We start from the raw sequence: 19,276 nt of genomic DNA on the forward strand, positions 1-19,276 counted from the left end.
TTTTTTTTTTCATTTAATTGTATCTATAATTGAAAATATATATTCAAATAATATTTGAAATTATATTTAATTTTAATTTGTGTCGGCACATTTTAAAAAAATGACATAACACAGCTCACTTTCCCGTCTCACTATAGCTTAAATTTTCAATTTTGATCTAGTTTATATCACACATTTTTCACCACTGAACAGGTTTTTCCCAGTATGAAGGATTTTTATAAATGTATTATTTTAACTATTTTTACGGTAAATAAGCATTGAACACCACAGCATGCTGTTCTGTATTCTGGCCTCTGATTGGCTCGGCGAACGTAACATAATTCCCTGCATCTCCTGCGCATAGCAAAGCGTTCAGCATCTCGCCACGTCCATTTCTCATTAACGTGCGATCGCTACTCTGTTACTCTGTATTTGTCAGAATTATTAATCAAAATGTTTAATTTATTTAAAATCCCACTATGACGCCCAAACATTTTGCGCTTCTAAAGTGTCTGATGCTGAACCTGAGTGACAGAAAAATATGCTTTCATGGAAAAAGTGCAACTTCAACATGCTAAAGCAAAGAATAAGCTTCGCTGCTGGAGGCCGCCATCACAGTATCAATAAATCTTGTAGTATCTTCAATGGTGAGCACCTATTAGAATTTTATACGTTGTTAAAATGACTGATTTTAGGGTGTAAAAAGTGTTTCAGAGAATGGAAAGTGTGAATAAAAGTGTGGAGAATGTCATAAAGTTTTAAAATATATGTAAATAATAAAATATAAAAATATGGTCGCCACTTGGACAGATTTTCGGATTTTCGTTTATCACGACACGCCGCTATATTTCAGAATTTCATCGGCTCGCAGTCTTTCCCAGCTGTCAGTGGGCCAATCGGTGAATTCTTGTGTTGTGCTGATTCATCCGCATATGTATCAATATTTTTTGTTTTTACATAATTTCTAGAAATTATTTCTAGCCTTGCATGTGATCATCGCCGCTCCCGTTCATGAAATCCGACAGGAAGTGGAAACAAGTGGCCGGGAAGCTCTCCGACCGCGGCAGCCACATGTGAAGTTCTCTCATCTCATTGGGCGGAGCGTGTTTTCCATTTTCCATCCTTACATCACCTCTCCCCAGCGTCAGCCACAACTCAGACCAGGATTTAAATATTCATAATACACTCATATTAATAGACCGTGTGTTTTCTGCTCAGATTAACCCCCCTTGGTCTTGACGGGGAAGTAACAGCTCGCCGTTATTGAATATTTCAGCGGCCGAGCCGGGCTAAAGCGCTAAAACTTTTGCGGGAAGGTGAGGATTTGGCGCCTTGCGTCGAAAGCAAAGCGCGTACACGTGGATTTCAGATGGAAACATACAATTCATGAATAGATTTCTCATTTTGTTTACGCCCTCCTTCCAGCGGCGCCGGCAGAGAACCCTTGGAAAAAAAAAAAAAACTTTCAACGTGAACTCCCGGTGAACCTCGATGTAAAAAGAGAAAATTTCTTTTTAAATCGGCGCCAATGAAACAGACTCGACACAGTATATATTCCCCTGTCAGCGCCGCGGCTGACGAAAAGGCTTGGACGCGTAGCTTAATGCTTCCCATACATCAGAAAACTCCTTGAAAACTCTCATCTCGCACCTGCTCACATCTAAAAACAAGTTTTTATTCTCAGACCGACATTTAACAAAGACTATTTACAAACTGCAATGAGATTTGTTTTTGTCCAACCGTGCAATATTTTCATTGGGTGTTTACAGAACGTCTGCTATTTCATTCCGTTGCCTTTTTCTTCTCCGCTCAGCGGTGATACGTAGCGGAGTTCCACACCCACCAGGATGTCCTTCGTCCTTCCCATTCGTCCGTCCCGTCGCCGAATAGCGTCTCTGCTCCCGACGCCGCTCCGCCGACCGTTTGTTTTCCTTTTTCTGGTTTCGTTCGAGCTCATCCGTCGGTTGTCTTATGTCGCCTTAAAAGCTTGCGAGATCCGTTTAAAACGGTCTTGGCGACTTGGCTTGAATTCAAGAAAGAAGAAATTCAAATCCGGTTGCCACGACGAGAAGATTTCGACAAGAATTCCCCGTCAATATCAAACAATGTGATATTGATAAGCCCAAAATTAGGAGAAGACTGATCTAAGACCACTTGGATTACCAACTTATACTTAACTAATATCTTATCGATCAAGACGATGGGAGTGCGCCATAACTCCGGTTAAACTCCCCAAATTTCCCTCTGATTTTCAGTTTTTGGTCTGTTTTTGGGCTAGTTGTTAGCCTAGCATTAGCCACCGCAGACAGAAAGGCAACAGTTCTCCCGTGAAGATATGCTCCGCTTTGACTGACAGGCCTAAAGGAGAATGTGAGGATCCGGGATTAAGATCCTGACACCTCGGACCGATGCAGTGATGGACGGGGGGATTGCGCGACCTTTTGACCTTGAAATGTTAGCGATACATCAAGCGGTCGTGAGATGTCAGAAACTCAACCGGGGTTTGGAAAACGGGACGAAAAAGAATTAGCGCCGAGATCCGTCTGTCGGCGGGCTTTAAGCTGAGAAGACGCGCCCCTCGAAGATGGATGGCGAGGCCGAAATGGGGCGGAAAATCAGAAACACGCAGAAATCGCGGAAATCAGAAATCGCCGTTGAAGATTCTCAGTCGGCAGGAAAAGCGCGAGGACAAATTAATGGAAAAATGAGGCATAAAGGCGAACGTGAAGATCCTCTAGAGGACAAACAGCTGGATTTCATGATCAACAGCCCTTTTCTACATGGTAGGAACTTGTCGTAGCTCCGACAACCTATTCAGGAACCAGCCAGACACCACGAATCCTCAGTTCCTACAACCATTTCAGCTCCGACTCCAAGTTCAGTAGTAGCCACGGCTACAACCAGATGCTTCTTGCAGACTGTAGAATGCCATTTTTTAAAAACTATTCACCGGTTGGCTGTTTTCTTGTCCCAAAAACGGACACAACCAGCAAAAAATGGAGCGACGAAGAGGTCCAAGCTCTTCTGGCCTGCTGCACCACGGAGGGGTTTCAAGGGCTCGCAGAGGAACATCAACATTTGGACAAAATAATTGCGACTAGCTAACAGCGGCGTTCATCCCTTGACCAAGCATTGCAGGGAGAAGATCAGAACATGGACCCTGTTGTCGCTTCATCCTCCGTGTTGTCCTTGTCTTCATCTTCTTTCTTGTGGTGTTTTTTTTTTTTTGTTTGTTTGTTTTGGTTGATTCCTGGAACCAAATTTGTTGGTTTTAGCGTGCAGCTAAAGATGCTCGTCACACCGCGGGCCCTTGCTGCCTGTGGAAATGCAAAACTAAAACGTTTCCCATCAGCGGAGGCTCGTTCCTGAGCCGGACAGTTCTTGGAGCTATTCTGTCCAAACGCGGCATTGAAATCGTTCTCTCCGGCTCCGGGCGGGAGAGAAAGGAGCAATAAATAAATCTAAATAAGCCTGCGAGGGAGGGGGGTTATTTTCTCAAGCCAGATTCTTCCTGGACTTTCCTCGTGGAGAGGAAGAGGATCGTCAAAACACAAGGGGGTCGAAGATACGGTCGAAGATCAGACTGTGACCAAAAACGTCTGGGGGCCCCAGGAGCGCTTGTGTGTGTGTGTGTGTGTGTGTGTTTTAGCCATCACGGGAGCCGAGACGTGGAAAGGTGAAGAGACGGGAATTACAGCATGACTTGCAAATGGGGTTGGTTTTCCCATCAGCACTCAGATGCGAGGAGGGGGATCGTGCATGTGTGTGTGTGTGTGTGTGTGTGTGTGTGTGTGTGTGTGTGTGTGTGTGTGTGTTGGAGCTGACAGTGAATCCTGCACCGTCTAAATAGCAGTGTTTTACGAGTACAAGCGCACTCCAGCTGAGGATTTGTCACTCTTTCGCACTGAGAGGCAGGCACTGAATCTGATTGGCTGATTCGCGCTAAAGTTACATAGCACAGACGGGGCATTCGGAACGCCGCGCCGCGTTCCGTGACCTGGCCTCTGACAGGAAGTGATGTCACACGAAGCAACTCTGTGATTCTTGAATTCTCATTCAAAGCGGCGAAAATACAAATATGTGTTTTCCCAGTTCGACGGCTTGTGTCCGATGAGCAGATGCTCAACAGATGACGCATGTGGCGGAACGGCAGGCGAGCGCCGCCGTCCACTGGATAGTGTTACAGACGGGCCGTTTGAAGCACTTTGAAGCTGCTGCTGTAGCATCCGAGCTCCAACTGATTGATTGATTATGGGACTGATTGATTGATGGAGTCACTTGTATTCAGCCATCCTTTAGGCAACTGCAGAGCCAAAATGGCGGCCGGCTGAAACTGAGTTTCCCTGAGCCACGTATATATTTTTTTAATTTCCACCCTGACCCTCTTCCATTGTGTAACGAGAACCGTGTCGATCACGAAGGTAGAATCCCAGCTCCGACTGATTGATTTATTACGGGGCTGATTGATTGATGGAGCCGCTTGTATTCAGCCATCCTTTAGGCAACTCCAGAGCCAAAATGGCGGCCGGCAGAGACTGAGTTTCCCTGAGACAGATATATATATGTATATTTTTTTTATTTCCTCCCTGACCCGCTTCCATCGTGTAACAGGAACTCTGTCGATCGCAAAGGTAGAATCCCAGCTCCAACTGATTGATTGATTATGGGACTGACTGATTAATTGATGGAGCCGCTTGTGTTCAGCCATCACCAGGCAACTATAGAGCCAAAATGGCTGCCAGCTTAAACTGAGTTTCCCTGCGACACGTATATATGTATATTTTTTTAATTTCCTCCCTGACCCGTTTCCATCGTGTAACGGGAACCCTGTCAATCACAAAGGTAGAATCCCAGCTCCAACTGATTGATCGATTATCAGACTGATTGATTGATGGAGCCGTTTGTGTTCAGCCATCTTTTAGGCGACTGCAGAGCCAAAATGGCGGCTGTCCGAAACTGAGTTTCCCAGAGCCAAATTTTTTTTTTTTTTTTTTTTAATTTGCTACCCTGACCCACTTCCATTGTGAAATGGGAACCTTGCGATCGCAAACCGCCGCCCACCTTTTCCCACAAACCCCCCACGACGCTGACCGCTCCTCATTACCCCGCATACCAATAAGAGTGTGTCACTCCTGGCCGCTGTCCATTCAGGACACTGTGACCCCCCCTGCCTCCCTCCGCCCATGGAGCAGCGCAGGCTGACCGCCGCCCATTGTGGTCCCATTGTGATGGCCTCCAGAGAGGGACCAGATCCCCCCCGACCCACCGCCACCCACCTCCTTGGTGATGGATGCCGGCCTGACCCCCAGGCTTTGGCCGGAAAAACAGCAGCAACGCAACCGCAATTAGCCTGGATTCATCCTTTTTAAGCGGGACGAGGGGGCGACACGGCGGTCTGCGCTTCCCCCTCACAGCAAGAAGGTCTCGGGGTTCTCCGCCGTGCCTGCGCAGGTTTCCTCCAACAATCCAAAAACATGCAGGAGGTTCGTCGGAGACGCGAACCAGAAGGTGAACGGTCGTACGTTTCTATATAACATTACATTACATTACATTGCATTTGGCAGACGCTTTTATCCAAAGCGACTTACAATAGAGGACATAGGGGCTGCAAATACACTTGCAAATACACAAAGCACAGGAAATATACAGAACAGTAAGCTTGGGTTAGTGATTTTTTTTTTTTGTTTTTTGTTTTTTTTTGACAAAGACGTACACAAACGTGTACACACACACACACACACACACTGCATAGCCTATAACATGTCGATGAGCGAGTGAATGTTTATAACATAATGAGCGAGTGAACAGTCGAATGTCTCTGTATGTTGTGTGAATCACAGGGTTTTATTTTTGATTATTTTTGATTTATTTTTGAAAGACCGATCGATGATATGGTTTCATATGGACTAGAGTGGATGTTCTTATGTCCCTACGATGCGCAAAGGATTTTCTCCCCATCATGTTGCACAGATGTGGAAACAAAAAGGCGAATAATCGGATATCTCCATAAAACGTGTGAATGATCGTCCGGTCGGACGTGCGTCTTTTTTTTTTATCCTTGATGTCATCAATTTTTGCACCATCTTTGTCACTGTTTCTGTTCTTATCCTTGTTTCGGTTGTCTATTCTCACCCTTCCTGTTTTTTTATTTCTCGCATCTGTTGTCTATTTTCATCCTTGTGATTGTTCCCTCTGCTGTCTATTTATTTGTGGATATCTTTTGCTATCTTTTAATTTTCTCTTATTTATATTTATGCTCATGTTTATTGATACCGTAATTGTTGCGCTGCTGTGCCAATGAATTCCCCCAATACAGTATATCTTATTTTAAGTTTCTATCTGTGGCCCAGTGACGCTGGGTGGGATGGATTTATGAAGGGATGAATCAGAAAAAGTACCTCTATCTTAAAAAGGAGGTAGAAAATGATGGGAGTCGAACTCCTGCTGCAAAGAAACAGGAAGTAGAAGGAAGGACTTCCTCGAGAGCATTCGATCCCGACAAATCAGCTGTGCGACGGCTCTTTTTTTGTTTTTTTTTTCCTCCTTCCTCACATCAGCGGCCGCTCTCTCGCTTCCGTCTTAAATCGATTTGGAGTCGGGGAAAAAAAAAAAAAAATTGCGCAGATGGCGGGTGGGAAAAAAAAAAAAATGAGTGGCTCTTTGTGTCGTAGGCCGCGGGCGCAGCTGCTGGAAAGACAGAGCGCCGGCTGCTCGGACACACTCCTCAGCTGTCCCGCCGCATTTCAACCGAAACTCAAATCAAATAGTAATAACAGTAATAACACGGTAATAACACCGAGGCACGAAACTTTGGACTTTGCGTTCGTCCTCTCCTTCGTTTCTCATCCTTTGCCCTCCTCATCCCCACACACTCACTCACACACAAATACACTCCATCTGTATGGTGCGAACACTTTCAGCAGTGTGTGCGTATGTGTGTGTGTGTGTGTGTGTGTGTGTGTGTGGTTAGAAATGTAATTTCCTTGTAATCCCCCCCCTTTAAGGGGAAGAGCTGCTATCACATCCTATCTGCTGGTGTCCTGGAGAGACCTGTCACCACTCCTCTTCAGCCACTAACGTCTTGTCACTGGATGTTTAAAGGGTGATACCGCCTCTGCGGGGGCCCCGTCGTCACGGAAACCGGACCGGGACTGGGGTGTTGTGGGGGGGTACAAGGCCGCGAAGTGACAGATCGGCCCCCGGGACTTTTCAACTACCTTGTACTTTAGCTGGCTCGCTCCCCCGTCCTCTCTCTCTCGCACCCTGTCACCGGTTCCGGCACCGCCGTCGGGGGACACCTCGGGAAATAAACTTTTCCCGCTCTTCCTCCGGATGTCGCGGGGGGGAAAAAAAAAAAAAAAAAGAGGGACGACGGGTTTGTATTCGGAGAGGAAGGACGAAGACGCTCGGCTATTCTCAGTCGCGCCAACAGCCGAGGAGGGGCGTGGATGGTTCTGTTTGGAATCCACCAACGTCTTTTTTTTTTTATTTTAATTAAATCAAATGTTTTACAGACCGACGACTCAGAGCGAGTGTCAAACTCAAGGCCCGTGGGCCGGATGTGGCCCGCCACGTCATTTTATTTGGCCCGCGAGAACCTCTTAAAAGGTCTGATTGTCTTAAAATAAATAAGTCAAACACTTGCATTGACCATAAACTACATTTCCCACAATTCACGCTGATCATGCTACCCGCCAAGTGACAGCATCGCAGTGCAGCCACATCAATGCTATTTTTAACAAGTGGAATTGAGAAATAAAAATGATCCCTAAATGTCCAGGAAGAGAAAAGTGGATGCAGATGGAAGGATGTTGCAAGAACGATGGGAATACATGTTTGTGCTTTAAGAAGAAAAAGCGGTATGTCTTTTGTGTTATGACCAAACAGGGAGCTAAGTTTGCCAAAGTTAGCCTTCCAGAAAAACAACAAATCGTCCAAGAATTAAAAGCCAAACGACGACGGCAGCAGAATGTGTTCACCAAAAACACTGCAGAAGTGAAAGCAACTAGTAAACATCATTTTTTTTACATCTGCGCATCTTGGATTTGAATGAGCAATAAATTCAACATAGTTACATTTATTTTACATTACATTTCGTTCTATTTGTACTGCATTACACGTGGGTTTGACACCCCTGCTCTACATGATGTGTGAATGAGAGGGTGAACGATGGATTTATTTTTGATAGTATGGTTGTATGTCTTTATATGACAGAAGGATGAGAGTGAATTTTTTTATGTGTGATGAGCGAGTGAATGTCGTGTCTCTACACAACACGCAAATTATTGTACTTCTCTTAATGAGTGACTGAGTGTCTTTCCATCATGGTGCATGAAAGAGTGAATGTTTTATATCTCTTTATAACATATTAATGAGCAAGTGAATATTTTCATGTGTCTATAACATTTGTTGTGTGAATGAAAGGGTTTAATTTTTGATATTATTTGTAAAAGATGGGTTGTATGTCATTATATGACACATGGATGAGAGAGTAAATGTTTATATGTCTCTATATAACATGGGATGGGCAAGTAAATGATGCGTGTCGCTAATGATGCGTGTCGCTATATGACGTGTGAATGATTTTACTTTTCTGCATGAGAGAGTGAATGGTCTCTCTACGACAGGGGTGCTCAATAGGACGATCGCAAAGGTAATACTGGTCGATCGCGTGATATTAAAAAAAGAAATAGACGTCGGCCTATCATCCATCCAGTCACTTGATGGATTTTCAGGGCATCCAGTCTAATGACATCTGATTTTTTCGGCCACTGAGGTCCCTGCACAAATAACGGCGCGAAGTGCAGCTAAACTAACGAGCGAGTCAACAAGTTAGCTCTAATTTCAAGCCCTCGATTTTTTTCTCTTAAACTTAAGAAAGGGTCTAAAATGAGTTGGGGAGCCGGACCAAGTAAGAAGACTTATCACTTTCATTCACAGGAGTAGGACTTTTTTGCGTTCACCTCATCTGCTGTCGCTATACCAAAAGAAGGGAAGTGGAGCGGCATTTTCTGACTGTCCATGGAAAATACGACACGGACGTCCCGCCGAAAAGCGAGCCGAGAAAGGGAAAAGGGAAGGAACTAAAAAAAGATTGATCCGGACGGCAGTCACTTTTCACAGAAGAAACTGCAAAAGCGGAAGCCGCGACCGAAGCACGGTTGCGGGTGAGTGACGTCATCGTCGATAAGGCCTGATAAGGTCTGAACTATCATTCATTTCAGTCCAAGTCATCAGAGTGAACTTGACAAAAAAAATCTACGTCATTATTTTGTGTTGCGCAATATTGGCTCATGCAGTTCTGCGAAGTACATCAACATACATTGGATGTATAAAGAACGTTTTGTATTTTTGTTGACGTGTTAATGAGCGAGTGAATGTTTCGTGTGTCTATATAACGTGATAAGTAGGATGGTTGTCGGTCCAAAGTGAACCCCGCTTCTCGCCCAATGCTCAGCATCTCCGAGCCCGTGAGTGCAATTCCTTCATATTCATTCATTCATAAGGAATGAACAAACTTCATTTACGGTCCTGTTTTCACAGGAGAAGCTCGTCTGACAGTGAAGACGCAAAGGATGTTTTCTTCACCAGTCCAAAACCAAGAACGCCGTATTTGTGATCCCAGCCATTGTGTTGCACGATCCACGCCGCATCGCCGCGGTGCACATCCGACACGTTTCCTGAAGCATGGAGGTTGTGATCATCCGTTTAATTGGTGGAAGGTCCGTCCAACGCCGCTTCCAAAGGGCCGCTGACCCCCTACCACCACCCGAAACCCGCTTTTACGAGCAAATCGCCTGCCTGTTAGTCACAGTTGGCTTAAAATGTCACAGTGAAAGAGCTTCGAACACCCAAGCCACATTTGAGGTCATTCAAGGTCATCGGGGAAGTCAGGTTATTTACAAAGGAATAACAGGCAGTTCAGAGAAAAAAATAGTTTCCTGATATAAGTTTCAAATCATTATATCTCTATCTTTAGACATTCTTTGTTGCTCTAAACCATTTGCGATTCTTGCGTCAGTTACCAAAACGGTGGCGTGGCTATGATTGATTCATCAGCTTCACCGCTTCCTCCGAGTGCAAAATCAAATATTACGAGTTGCGTGAAACCGAATACAACCAGGCGGAGGTGCAGTTCCCACGGAAACGATTAAAAATCGCGTGCCAAGTATCCTTGAGCAAGACTCCAAACCCCTGAAGTTGCTCCCGATGGCCTGGTTAGCGCCTTTGTGCGTCAGTCATCAGTGTCTGAATGACTCAATGCTAGTTAGGCTATGCTACAGCTAGGCTACATAAGCTAAGACCAATCCAGCAGCTAGCCGGCGATAGACCACACCATCTTGTCGTTGTGGAACGCGCAATGGTTCTCTGACAGGCGACGCCGCTGGGATTGTAGGCACTCCTTGTCGGACAAGGTCGGTCTTATTGCCGCGTCGGACCAACGTCGCCCAATGAGGCAGCGGTCGAAGGAGCCGCCGTCATCCGACCCACAGAGCAAACAACCCGAGCCCGTGAGAAGGAGAAAACAGCTGCATTCTTGCGGTCGCCGGTCTCCTTGCTCAACGACGGATTGAATTGTCTTCTCAACAATACGGCGTTGAAATGGGGGGCCGACGGCGACGGGCGCTTGACGGTCCGTCCCGGCGGGTCGCTCAAAAGCGGATCCGCAACCACGAGACGCTGAGAGAAACAATTCGCCTGCTCTAACCGGCAACAAGTACCATTTCCTGGTGGACCGGCGGCGAGGACAGACCCCTGCGCCATGAGATCTCCACGATCGGGTTTAAGAAACAATGTTTTTGTCATGAGATTAAATTAAAAACAAACAAAAAACAAACTGAAGATTTCAAAACCGGACTTCTCTTCCTCGCGGGGTCAAATGTCGGGCAGCTCCTGCAATTCCTCCTCCCTTTTTTCTCCAAACGCTACTTTCAGCAACGTGCGGTGAAAAACAGAAAAAAAAAAAAACAAAAAAAAAAAAACAAGCTTTTGTCTCCGACACAAATGAAGCACTATATTGATCCGATGTTTATCGCCCGAGCCGATTGGAACATTCTGTTTGGCTAGGAGAAGGAAAACAAACAGGAGGAGGCCCCGGGGGGCAGAGCTTGGGGGGGGGCAGAGCATCCCCCCGGGTCAGAGATTACATCTGTTATCCGAGCAAACAAGCACACACACACACACACACACACTCACGCACAGATGACCAGGGTTAACACCAAAACACACATTTACGCTTGGAGATTTCACACCTTCATCACATAAAACATCTGGGATGCTTATGGTGGTCCAGAGGAGGGGGGTGGAGGGTGGAGGAGGCAAAGCAGATGCATGCAGGGAGCTGCATTAGGTGGTTGGGCGTTGCTATGGAGATGTAAACAAGTATCAGAAGATTTCATTATTGTGCAAGAATAGTTTAAGGCAGCGGTCGGGAACCTATGGCTCGCAAGCCATATATGGCTCTTCCGATGACGGCGTATGGCTACCAAGTAGCCGACTAGTTTATCCGCGTCAACCCTCATAACGGAAAAGATGGTGAAAAGAAAAAAAAAAAAAAAGAGATGATTACCGTGCACTACAGTGCATTACCGAATTTGCATTTTGATCTGCGCTATGGCTTTTATGGCTCTCCCAGTCAAAAAGGTTACCGACCCCTGGTTTAAGGGATATCATGCACGCCGCTGCAGGATTTATTTTTTAACATCGACTAGCATTAGCATTAGCTGTTCTTTCTGGGTTCCATGAGTCTCATCGGCTAAAGGTCTACTCACCAGGATAGAAACAGGAAGTGAGACAGTAGGAGGGTTTTTTTTTTGTTTGTTTTTTCTTTCCTGGACTGTGGAGAGCCGGAGTGCGGCGCAGCGAGGACCCGTAACCCCCTCCACGAAAAGTGGATCCTCCTGTGGGAGAGGGGGACTCGGGCGTCGGTGTCATTTCAGCCGGCAAGCGCCATTAGGGTCTGCAAGCGGCTAATACTAAAGCTAATGCTAAATGCTAAAGCTACTGCTAGTGAGGAGAACCTGCGTTTTTTTTGGGGGGGTATTTTCTTTCCCAGACTGTGGAGAGGCTCAGGGCGGCGCAGCAAGGACCTGTACCCCACCTCCACGCGCAGGAGGCGGACAATGGTTGGAATGTTGTTGAAGGGGGGAGGGGAACGGGGTGACGGACCCCCGCACCTGTCCTGCACAACGGAGCTGTCCTGCACCAAACACCACACACACAAACACAAACACACACATTCATAAACACACTCACATGGTGAGTGGCAGGTCCGGCTGGGTCAACAGCGGACACACACACACACACACTCGAGGAGGTAGGGTCTCGGCTCACCTGGTCCCGGTGAGGACGGCCCGGCTGGCCGCCATATTTGTTTAGCTGTTAGCGACGTGAGAACAACTCCGTCCACCCAATGGCTTTACACTTCCTCAATCCCTGAGTTCTTTTATTTATATAGATTTTTTTTTATTTATTTTTTTATCATCTAAACGTTAGGCAAGAACCAATCCAAATTTTAATTGCATAATTTCTCAACTTTAATTCATTCATTTATTTATTTATTTGAATAATCAGTTATATAGGTTTAGGACTTTATGAAAAAAATATATTTTTGAGAAAAACGAAACGGTTCCAGTCATTTAATTCATATTATGTGATGTTTAATAAAATAATTACACTAATTACACTTAATTACACTATTATAATTGATACGTTTTTTTTGTTTTTTTTATTTAAGTGACGTTTAAATATGAAAGTGATCGCTATAAGTGTGAAAATGAAAGTGAATAATTGGGAGGGAGAAAGGAAAAACTGAAAAAAATTACTGGCTCATACGTAGATTTTGTGTTTAGATATGTTTTACACAGCATTTGTTATCACTGACAACTTTTTTTTTTTTACAACCGATTTACATTTGATAATTACCAGTGTAATGTACCAATTACACTTATCAATTCGGTGTAAACCTCCTTTTTTTGTTAACAGATGCGATCGCAAATGCTCCCATTTATTTATCCAGCAACGGCAGATTACGTGAATTAATTTTATCATTACTTTATTACACAGCCCCACATGCTCCGCGTGGGTAAATATCAAGTCATAACCGTGTTATTATCCCTTCGTGTCTCACAAAACCGGCTTAGGTTTAATATGTATCAGCGCACCGCAACCAAAGATGACGGCTAACCTACATTTTTTACAATCACTCTGCCGGGATCCTAACGCAGCACAGCACCTTCCCTACCCATGTGTGTGTGTGTGTGTGTGTGTGTGTGTGTGTGTCGTCCCAGATCCAAAAGTTCTCCGACAGGATCCCCAAGCATGTGTTCCCTCTTTCCAGCTTACAAAAGGATGCAGAAACGAAAAAAAAAAAAAAAACACATTATATCATAGTTGTAAAAGGGGGGGGGGGTTAATCTCCTCACAGCGCTCCCCACCCCCTTTCTAATAACTTCAAATATTCTGCTCAGCTGGCGTACAGATAACAAGATGGTTGCCATGGCGCCGCCACAGCGATCTTCTCCTCAGCAGACTCATCCCCTGCACGAGCATCGCCACCCCCCCGCCCCCCAGTCGGATCCGGATTATAGTCTGGGATCTGAGTCCCCCCCCCCCATGACACGAGCCAATCCAGCTCCACCCATGTATTGATCCATTTATTTATTTACTTCCAGCATGATACCCCCACTCCCCTTTAGCTCAGCTCTGGGTCCAGAAACACGGGGACCCCCCCCCCCCCTGTCCTAAAGCTTTAAAAAATTCATGATTGCTCGGGCTGCTGCCGTAATCCTGACTGACACTAAAAGTCTGTCTAGATTTAGCGTCATGAAAATTTCATCTGTAAATGTGCAGCGAAGCCGCGTCGCTTCTTTAAAGGAGGGGGGGGGGGGGTGGGTTAGCTTTTTAGCCGCTCTCCCTCTCTCCAACACTGGAAAACTTTACTAAGCTAGTTCCCACGTGCACAATACAAGCGTGCACGTGAAAGTGGGGGGGGAGCGGGGAGGGAGGCTGACATCCCAAGTCGCCCCCCCTCCCCCGTCTTGACAGGGTTTGTTTACCGTCGTACATCTGGACTCATTTGTTCGTCCGCGTCGTAGCTGACGAGCGGCGCCGACCTGCGGGGAGGGGGCAAAGTGGATGCTCCTGGAGGAGAGGGGGACTCGGGCGTCAGTGTCATTTCAGCCGGCGAGCGCCGTCGGGGCCTGCAAGCGGCTAATGCTAAATGCTAAAGCTAATGCTAGCAAAGAGAACCCGCGTGCTTGCAGCTCAAAGTATAGATTTTTTTATTTCCTTTCAGCCGGCAAGCGCCGTCAGGGCCTGCAAACGGCCGATGCTAAATGCTAAAGCTAATGCTAGTGAAGAGAACCCGCATGCTTGCAGCTCAGAGTATGGATTTTTATATTTCCTTTCAGCTGGCAAGCGCCGTCAGGACCTGCAAACGGATAATGCTAAAGCTAATGCCAAATGCTAAAGCTACTGAACAGAACCCAGGGCCGGCAAATGGCTAATGCTAATGAATTGAACCCTGGCGCCGTCAAAGGGGTTAGCATCAGCTTGCTAGTGACGAAAACCTGCGTGCTTGCAGCTAAAAGTATAGATTTTTATATTTGAATGACGAAAATAAAGCGGCCATGTGACATAAATGGCGCAAATCTATTGGCCGTGGTTAGAGGGGGCTGTATTTCCCTGAACCGCCTTAGCTAGCTCGTATCCGCTTCCGCTAAATCCTCTCGAGTGCTACAGGACGGTACCTGGAATCCACTGACTCCGGACTCACTCCGACCCCAAAAAGTCCCTTTTAGCCCCTCAAATAGTGACATTAAAAGCGATCAAGAGGGGGAAATAAGGCAGAAATAAAACCCCTCAGGTCGACCCCCGGGTTGGGTGATGGAGAAAACTGATGGTTAAACAGTCATTCTTCTTTTAAATGCAGCACTTTAAATGCAGCGCTGCACACGCAACTACTGACATTTAAAGTGTACACGCCGTTCCACCAGCACTTTGTGTGTTGCACACCAGGCTGCACTCAAAGTTTTACTTGCATTACTGACACCGTTCATATTTATAATGTTTACGCTACCTATTTATTGTCAATATGAATCCAAATGCACTGTGGACAGCAAAGTAAGAATTGATGACCATCAAGGATGATGACCATCCAGACGTCTCCATGACGATGGATGGAGCAGACACGGGCCCTTTTTAACCAGACATGCTAATAGAACTCCTGCCAAATTGAACATTTTAAATGAAAGAGCAACTTGCTTTCTTTGTTGGGGGCGTGATAAGAGAGAAAGAGCAGCTGATTTGCTTCAGGGGTAATTTTTCCCTCCGTGCTACCTGTCAGGATCTCAGATAAAACCGTGCGATGACGGTGCCATTTCACTTCACCGCCGTTGCCATTTTCTTCTCGTTCTCCTACACCCTCAGCTACCAGCGCTCTCGCTAATGGACGGAGGAGGCTCCACAAACTTCCCTCACACACCCATTACTCCTCTCTTTTTTTTTTTTTTTTTTTTTTTGCATGTCCACCCCCACCTGCAGCCGACGCTCCTCTTGCATTAAACACCTCTCGTACCTCGAAAAAAAAAAAAAAAACCCAAAGCCATCTCCGCCACGTCTTCCCACCACTTGCACCCTTGTAAAAATCCATGCACTCTCAAGCAGCTGTAAAATATGCATAGCCACCATGTATGGCTGCCCTTCTTCATCTTCCTCTCCTCCTTCTTCTCCCAGGACACGCTTTAATGCAGGTTAGAGCTGCAGCCGCTGACACCGATAAAAAAAAAACAAAAAAAAAAAAAGGGCTAGAGCTTCCCCCGTCTCCCCTTCACCCCCCGGAGGACGGTCTGCGGGAAGCTGTAACATCAGCAGTCTGCTTTTATAGCCACTTATTAAAAACGGTGCACTCTCCACGCCGTCCTCCCTGAGTTTGCCGCACACGCTCTCGACTCATTATTCGCATGATGCTGGTTTATATAGACCAAAATAAATGCATCTGCGGTTAAAAAAAAAAAAAAAAAAAAAAAAAAAACGCGTGTTAGCGTGTTAAATTTTTTAGCAGGGGCGCTAACAACGTGAGCAGCTAGCGCCGCCGCTCCATGGCGAGTCACGTTCTTCTCTCCGCTGAGACGGTCACATGACTCGCCAAGGAGGGAGAGAAGAGGCTGCTGGATTTCTCATCGAGCGAGAAACTTCCAGATGACGCTTTCTATAAAATCATATTTTCACCCTTAAATAGCATTTATACTCCGGAAAGCCTTAACTAGTATGGACACAGCTGATAACTCGTAGGCCGTGAATTCAGGCGGTTCATAAAGACGTGGAGTTGGATGGTACAGCGCGATACGCAAAATGTTGTAGCAGACTTGCAATGCATTGGTAACATTTAAGCAGTGAGTACTACTGTGTAGTTACAAGTAATAAAAAGTGAAAAATGTACATATATGCACACACACACACACACACGTGTATATAGAGACACACACAAAGATACTTAGTGTATATGTACACAGACATATACACACACACTTATATACATACAGTACATACACATACACAAACATACACACACATACATACAGTATACACAAACACACATTTGTAGATACAGACACAGACATGCATACATAGTGTATGTACAGTATATACACACACACACACATATACACATATATACATACATACATACACACACAGACACATACACACAAACATACATACAATGTATATGTATATACAGACACCCACCTGCATACATAGTGTATATACACACACACACACACATATATATACAATATATATATATACATACATATATACACACACAGACACACACACAAACATACATACATTGTGTATCTATATACAGACACACACATGCATAAATAGTGTATGTATATACACACACTCACACACACACAAACATACATACATTGTGTATGTATATACAGACACACACATGCATACATAGTGTATGTATATATACACACACATATATACATACATAAATGCACACAAACACTCGTGTATACACACAGAAACACACACACACACACACATAGTGTACGTACATACATATATAGATATATATATATATATATATGTGTGTGTGTGCGCATACACACAGACACACACACACACAGACACCATTAACATTTAATTATTTATTTATTTGATATTATTCTTTGATGTTCACAACGTTTTGCTGCTACCCCCAATTGCCCCCAATTGCCCCTCAGGGACAAATAAAGTTTTTTTTCCTGTTTGGGATTTATATTTTCTAAAGAACCGTGGTGCAGTAGCCGGCGCTTCCTCTTTACTGCGTTCTCTGTTTTCCTGCCAAATCAGAAAACATGCCGTTGGTCAACCGTAGATCCTGAGCAGATGCATGAATGAGCGAGTGAACGTTAGCGCGTCTCTATTTGTGGCCCTGCGATCGAGCAGCGGTGAATGACAGCCAGGATCGGCTCCTGCAGCCCTGAGTCGGATCAGCGGCGTGGATAATGAATGAATGAATGAATAAATAAAAATATATTCCCTATTCTATCAAGCATGGCCTTCCCTTTTTCAGGGGGAAGATCATTAATGACTGATTTTCCAGCGCGTTTGGATGTGAAACCAGGAATTATTGATCCATAATTTATCCAGGTTTTTTTTTTTTTTTTTCTTAATTATTTTACTTTTTTTTTTTCCCCCAATTTTTTTTTTTTCCCCCACCTGCATGTACTCAGGGTTGTTAAAAAAAAAAAAAAAAAAAAGAAATTTAAAAAAATAACGCTTTCCTCATACCACATTCCCACAGTTGTCACACACTGACACCGTTTGAATCTCTGTGATGCAGATCATCAAACGCCTATGACCTCCACCACCCCACAATTTGATTCCCGCCTCCTCCTCCTCCTCCGCGCAGCAGCACGACGTAGCGACGTAGCCTCCAGGATGAGGAAGAGTTTGAACGTTTGAACCGGGCTTCAAAAACCGGAGCGGGTAAATTTAGCCCGGTGAACTATCAGCGACTCCAGTCATTTGATCGGAACTGTAACTAATGATACACTTGAAGAAAGAGGGAGTGCTTGGGGGAGGGGGGGGGGGTTAGCTTAGCTTTTAACAGGGGGGTTAGCTTAGCTTCTACCAGGGGACCCCCCCCGCCACCGCCTCCAGTGCAGCTGCAGCAGGCGAGGAGAAAGAAGAAAAAAGCGCATTTACAATGGAATGAACAGATCTCACGTCGGATACAGGGATGCGCTCGTGAAGAAGAGGAGGTTGACAAAGACGAAGCCTTCATCAGCCCCTCGGGGTCACAAGGTGCAGGCCCGCACGGTTGAGGTGTTCATCTTACTGCCGTGTTGCAGGAGGAGGGCGGCGGCCTTCCTCTCCAGGGAGAGGACGCCCGCCGCCGCCGCCGTCTTTTCGTCCTCCGCAGCCTTGGGAAGGTTATGAATAAATGCATCAGGCTAATGCACCGACCTGAGAGCCGGGAGAGTCAAAGCGCCGCTAGCAAGTGATCGGAAAGAAGACACTCACACACTCACACACACACACCAACCCATCTTTGATGCAACCAGGAAGAAAGGAACCCGTCACGTCGGCCCCAAAAGTCAGAATTGGTCTCTTTTTCGGATTTTTATTTTCCCTCCGGCATGAGATACAGCCATAATTCCCTACACGGGATGATTGCCCTTCCATGTAAAAACCTCACTGGAGTTTTTTGCGGTTTGTTTTAAAAAAAAAAATTGTAAAAAAGATTGTAAAAGTAAAACACGTTGATGACCCAGAATCGGCTTCCGTGCAATCCCATTGGTTGTTTTTGATCGGAACGGTTCCAAGAAGTGTCCAACTTGATTTTGGATCCCGGATGTAGCCCATCCATGGCCCTGCCTATTGCATCACCAAGAAAACGGACAACCAGGGATAGTTTTAAAAAAATGACGTTCTGCAATACCTAGTCATGGGTTTGGCATAAGAGTTCCATCAATCACCTTCATTGAGTGAGTTCCTAAAAAGGCTGTGCCTCAAAGTAGGAGCTAAAGTGGTTCTAGGAACTGAGGTGCACTGTCTCTGCTTCCTCTGGTGTCCGAATACACCAAAAAACTGCCGAGTTCCTGAAAAAAGTTCTTCAGAACTTCTTCCGTTCTGACTTGGTGTTATTGTTGCTTGAGTCAGAACCGAAGAAGTCACTCGGATGACGATGTGAAACGTCTTCAAGCAAAGAAATTCAAGTCCAGATACCACGACGAGAAGATTTCGACAAGAATTCACCATAATCTGGATGACGGATACGCCAAATGGGTTATTA

This window comes from Fistularia commersonii, chromosome 32 (assembly GCF_037954325.1).
Source record: "Fistularia commersonii isolate RoL2024-O1a breed Wild chromosome 32, RoL_Fcom_v1.0, whole genome shotgun sequence".
NCBI classification, from domain to species: Eukaryota; Metazoa; Chordata; class Actinopteri; order Syngnathiformes; family Fistulariidae; genus Fistularia; species Fistularia commersonii.